This window comes from Aptenodytes forsteri, unplaced genomic scaffold, assembly GCF_000699145.1.
Source record: "Aptenodytes forsteri isolate BGI_AS27 unplaced genomic scaffold, ASM69914v1 Scaffold14, whole genome shotgun sequence".
NCBI classification, from domain to species: Eukaryota; Metazoa; Chordata; class Aves; order Sphenisciformes; family Spheniscidae; genus Aptenodytes; species Aptenodytes forsteri.
This window is the reverse complement of record NW_008794457.1, coordinates 1,223,953-1,229,643: the sequence shown is the minus strand read 5'-3', so window position 1 is coordinate 1,229,643 and position 5,691 is coordinate 1,223,953.

The following is a 5,691-nucleotide window of genomic DNA, read 5'->3' as shown; positions in this document are numbered from 1 at the left end:
TTCGGGCAGAGCCGGCGGGTGCGTTGGGAGCCCCCTGGGGCCGCCGCCGCTCTGCCTCCCCAGCGCCTGCTGCCCCAACCGCGCGGGCTCCGAGGGCCCGGCGCCCTGTCACTGGCACCCCGAGCCCCAGGCACCCTCAAACACCCTCGCCCGTGCCTCCGCACGCCTCCCCTAGGCTTCGCATAAGCTCAGACTCCCCCCGTTCACCTAAGCGAAACTTTCAGGCCCGCCAGAGCGGGCGGCTGTGCCTCGGCTCCGGGGGAAGGAGCTTGTGAGGAGGATAAGGCCACGGCGAAAGTCTACGCTGAAATTTGTGCCTTCCTCCGTGCTGAGGAGGGGCTCGCCGGTTGAAAGACGGAAGCTTTTCTGAAGAGGAGCCAATACTGTCATGAATTAATCCCTAGGAAAGTTGTAGGGCAATTTTATAAATGCCAACGAGTTACTGGAATTAGACGGTATTTGCCTGGTGGTTTTAAAGGACCTTGGGCTTGCCAAGCTCGTAATCGAGTGGGACAAGCTGCTCGCGTTAGCTTCAGCACTGCAGGAATGGTGCATGTGGTGCCAGGTATTTAGCAGGGAGCTTCTAGGGAAGTTAACAAGGTTGGGTCCTGCCCATCAGAAGTTAGATGCCTCAGCAGACTGTCCACGACTGTCCCCTTCCACCCCCAAAAGGTGGAAACAGCTACAGGATCCATAGTGAGATGCGTGAATTTAAATGAGAAAGCACGGGGGCTCGCCTGTCTTTCATTTTCTGCAGTTTCCTGTGTTGCTGAATCTTTCAGGTTTAACATACTTTCCCATCTCCAGTAGCGTTGTTGCAGACCTATAACTGACTGACAGGCAAGCTGAAGGGAGGGGAGAATTCTACGAGCTCATGCTGCATCCTCTTTGTATTTTCTTACCATAAACACATGTGAAATGGAGCTAGAGTAATGGGTTAAAATATTAATGGTTCAAAAATAAGATGCATTGGAAGGAAGCTGCATTTTTTGCTCCTTTTATTTACCTATCAATCCCTGGAGGACAATAAGGCCAGGAATTCAGAGAGAAGACTCAATGTAAAGAAACCTCAACACAAACCCGTGCTAGTAGGACTAGAGAGTTATAAGACTGTTACAATGGAAACTGATACTAAAAATCTTGCCCCAAATTTTTGCCTCTTGAGATGTCACTGCAGGGCAGGGTAAAAGCTGTTCAACAGCCTAGGCTTTACCCCAACCTGCTTAGCGAGTGACAAAACCATCAGGCAAATGTTAACGTGTGTAAACTGTGCCCTTAAATCCTGGTCTGAATAATGCTTATGCCTCGTTGAGCTGTGTCACGGAGAGGAGAAGGGTCTGCCGGGCTGCTGCTCCGTGAGGAGGGAGTTTGGCTGAGAGGTGGTGGCGAGTGAGAAGATCAGGTCCTGACCCTGCTTTACGGGTTTCTCCTGCCTAAGCTCTCCCAGTCCTTGCAAAGAAGCAGAGCACCGGTGGCAGTGCCGTGGGCTGCGTTGTGAGCACCGATACTCCTTTTCGGGGCTGTTGACAACCGAGACCGAGTTCCCTTCTGAGGTTTATGACACCAGGCTGAGTCCATTAATTCGTTACAGCAGGGGAACTGTAGCTTACCCAGCAGCTCGGGGACGAGCTGTGTTGAGTCACGAGGATGTGGCTCTGTTTCTTCAGCCTTGGCTGAAGGAGAAAAAAAATAGTTACAAAGCAATGGCAAAAAGTGACCATTAATTATGAGAGGTGACAGGGTGTAGCCCACAACCATGACCGCTGGGGTCTTCATCGCATGAGAAATTTGAATCATAGAAACAGAATATCCTGAGTTGGAAGGAACCCACGAGGATCTTTGAGTCCAACTCCTGTCGGACTATCAAAAGCTTTGCTAAAATCCAAAAAAACCCACATCCATTGCCTTCCCTTCGTCCACTAGATGGGTTGGTGTAAAAGGAAGTTAAGTCAGTACAGCATGAAGAATCTGCTAAGAACATTTCTGGGGAAATGAGGTTCTGTAGCGTGAATTTTTTAAAAATCATTTACATTTATTCAAAGCTGTCAACCCATCAATTCTCATGCTGTAATTTTTGGAAGAATGGCGTATCTTTTCGTGTGTAGCCATGAATCCTGCTTTAAGCTCAAAACTTGGTTCAGGCAGGAATCAAAATGGAGAGGAGCGCTGGCTCCAGGAGACTGCCTGGAGCACACTTTGGTCTCCGTATGAAATGAGGCCCCAGCTGTCACCCTAGGAGCGGTCCGTGGAGAACAAGCCCGTACGTATGTGCCTGACAGCCCTGCGAGGAACACATCAACGATCGTGAGGAGGCTGTTGCTTTGCTGTGGTTCAACGCAGACTACTTAGCTGTTCGAATCATTTCTAAGTGCCCTAGTGAATGCCTTGGAAACGTGATTTCATACAAGCCTGGGATAAGGTGAGAGGTCCAACTTTAAGGCTGCTCAAACCGGAGATGCCCAAACTACAACCCCCTAAAAATGACTTGGCATCAAGATTTAAGACATTTCTTACATGAGGGCTGATGGGAGCTTGCGGCGCTCTGAAGTGGCAGCGTCTGCCTGGGCTCATTCTGGCTGGTGGGTGCTCTTGGTGTCACAGCCTGGCACCAGCCCCGATGCCGTCCAAGAGGAGGGTGCGTCTGCTGATCAGTTATTTTGTGCTGATGATCTGTAGGGGCTCCTCAGGACGCTACCCTGACACCAGCAGGTAAAAACCGATACCGCCCAGTGCTCCAGAATCCATATGCATGCCTTTAATTAAAAGGAAAACAGCAGTAAATGAGGAAAAGGAACGTCTTGCCAAAACCAGAGCACATGGGTAATGTAACTGTGACACAGACACCCTCCCACGGGCTGCAGCTCCTACAAGAAAAGCAAGTAGCTGCAACAGTCGGTGCTGCTGAGCACAAGCACGTCCGTACGAGAGGGAGATGTTTTAAGCGCTGACACAGATTTGGCTGACAAATGTGGTGCTGGCACACTGTCTCCTTTGAAACAGCAAACACACTGCTGCAAAACATGCTCTGTGGTGCTGTGTCTGTCCCCGTGTGCTGTGAGAGTGGCTCCCAGGGAGTTCATCCCATGAAGCGGTGCGGTTCCTGCGCAAGGGCTGGAGGAGACATTAAGTCCTGGAGGGAAAAGTTGAGTCCCCTGCCTCCTTTCAAACAGCTGGCTCTTGTGATGGTTGTCATACTCCTCCCTAGCCCTCAAATAAAAAAAAAAACCAAGCAGGATGCAAACTGCAGTGAATGTTTTAAGTGAGTGCTGCCCCAAAACCAAGACCTTTTTTTTTTATTCCAGTTTATTCCAGTTAAAATGGCAATCCTGCAATTCCAGGTGACCTGGCAGTGTCCGTGGGGCAGAGGTCTTTGGCAGTGCTGGTCTTTGGCCCCCATTCAGAGCAAGAGGCTGGGCAATAGATTCCTAAATTAATCTAGTGGGGTTTTTTTTCCCCAGATGTTCTTAAAGCCACATAAATAATGAGAGTATTCCTTGCAATTCCAGGAGCAGAGTCATTTTGTCCTGACCTGCAGCTCCCTGCCTGCCCTGACAGAAGGCTGCTTTCCTGCTCCGATCTCTCTACAGCCTTAGATAAGCTACACCTTAGCTTATCTTGGAAGGTGGTATTGTTCTGCAGGGATGGGGCTAGGTTTCGGCAGGGCAAGGAGGACACCCACGTAGGTGAGTGAATTGAACTCGTAGCTCTGGCCACTGAAGCACTGGGCTGTTTTTATTTCCAGCAATTATTCAGGGGGGGAAAAGAAACCAAACCAAACGTAGAAGATGGCTGGGCCACTTTCCACCTCTCGGGTGCTCTTGTCCGCAGTTTTATGTGGCAGCTGGGACCCGCATCCCACAGCCTACAGCTGACAGTGCGATGCAGTGCTTTGGGAGACACGCTGCTTCCCTCCTGGGGCTTGTCCGGCCCCCAAAGCAGGTGGAGGAAGGCTAAGCTAGCAGTGATGCAGCAGCGTCCCCTGGTTGTCCCCTTCCCGCAATCCCATCTGCAGATAAAACTGCATCCAACAGTGGTTACGCTAAGGCGCTGTCCCGTCTGGGACACCCCATGCACCGTGACGTGCTGTGCAGTGTTAGCACGGAGCCGCATGCTGGCCGTGCCCTGCGTGTCTGGCCACGCGTGGCATTCTACCTGAGCCAGCCCAAAAAGCTCTGCTCCAGTGAGGAAAAAGGACACGGAGGCCGTAACCTGCTGGGAGTTGCTTAGAAACCCCGGGAAACGCTGATGGACAGACCCTGCTCAGCCTGGGGGCCATAAATCCCCAGCTCCGCCGGCGCTGGCAGTGCCAATGCGATCGCTGCCTGCTCCAGCTCGTGGCTGGCAGCGCCACGGGGCGATGCTGTGGGGGTCCCTACCTTTGCTGCTTTAACCTACTCCCTTTCCAGGACCATAAGGGCCACTAAGATGATTAAGGGATTGGAGCAGCTGTCATATAAGGAGAGGCTGAGAGAGCTTGGACTGTTTGGCTTGGAAAAATGAAGGCTTGGGGGGGGCGTTCTTATCCATGTCTATTAATACGTGGTGGGGGGTAAAGAAGACAGAGGCATATGCTCCTCAGTGGTGCCCAGTGAAAGACCAAGCGCCAAACTGCAACTGAAGTACAGGGATTCAAGTTAAACTTCAGAAAAGCTTTTTCTGTGAGGATGGTCAAGCACTGGCACACGTTGGTCAGAGAGGTTCTGGCATCTCCGTCCTTGGAGATACTCAAAACCCAACCAGATGTGGTCCTGAGCTCTAGCTGACCCTGCTTTGAGCAGGGAATGGATGAGCATTTCCAAAGGTCCCTTCCCACCTCAACTATTCTCTGAGTCTGATCCGTTGTGGCTCGGTGACAAGACCCGCACCAAGAGGTGCTAAATCTCTATGGGGATGGGTTGGAAAAACCAGTTCAGCTGAGCGAGCTCCGGCCCTGGCTCTCCGGACCCCTGCTTGGGGTTGGGTGCCATGGTGTGTTCCCACCACGGGTACAGAAGATGGTAGAAACCGGGGCTGCCCCGGAAACAGTGACAGCGTGGAATGCTGTCGCTGTTCCTGGGGCAGCCCCGGTTTCGATGGGTCCCTGGGCTGGGCACCCCCATCGTGTAGCTGCAGTGTGGCCACCTCGTGCCACCTTGGGTGATGCTTCCCACACCCAAAGTTTGGCAACATCTCAGCAACTCTTGCAAAGCTCAGGGAAGGTGGAAACTCCTTCCGCTGCTGAAAAGGAGAGACCCGCTCTCCTTTTGGTGAAACCAAAGGCCACCGTGGGAGCAGTGTTGATCCTCAGCTTTCCAAGCGCCTGAGAAAGACCCAGCTGAGCCCAGCTCTGTCCCTCAGTCCAGAAGCATTCCTCCGCGCATTTATAAAGACAACATTGGAAACGGCGTTTAAATCCCTGCCGTGACAGCATCCCTGGAAGGCAGCACAAGGAGGCATGCTGTGGGACCGGGCAGTGCCACGCACGGCCGGGGCAATCCTCTCTGCCCCGGTTGTGCCAAGCCAGGAGGGCCAAGACTTCCGTGCCCTGTGCTAGGTGACGGGTACTGCTCCCCTGGCACACCTGGCCGCGAAAGGCACCCAGCAGCCGCCCCACGTGCTGCCTCAGGCTGGCGCTTGCTGGTGGCTGAGGTGCGGGGCAGGGCTGCACCCGGGCGATGCCAGAGATCGCAATTATGCCCCATGAGACACCCC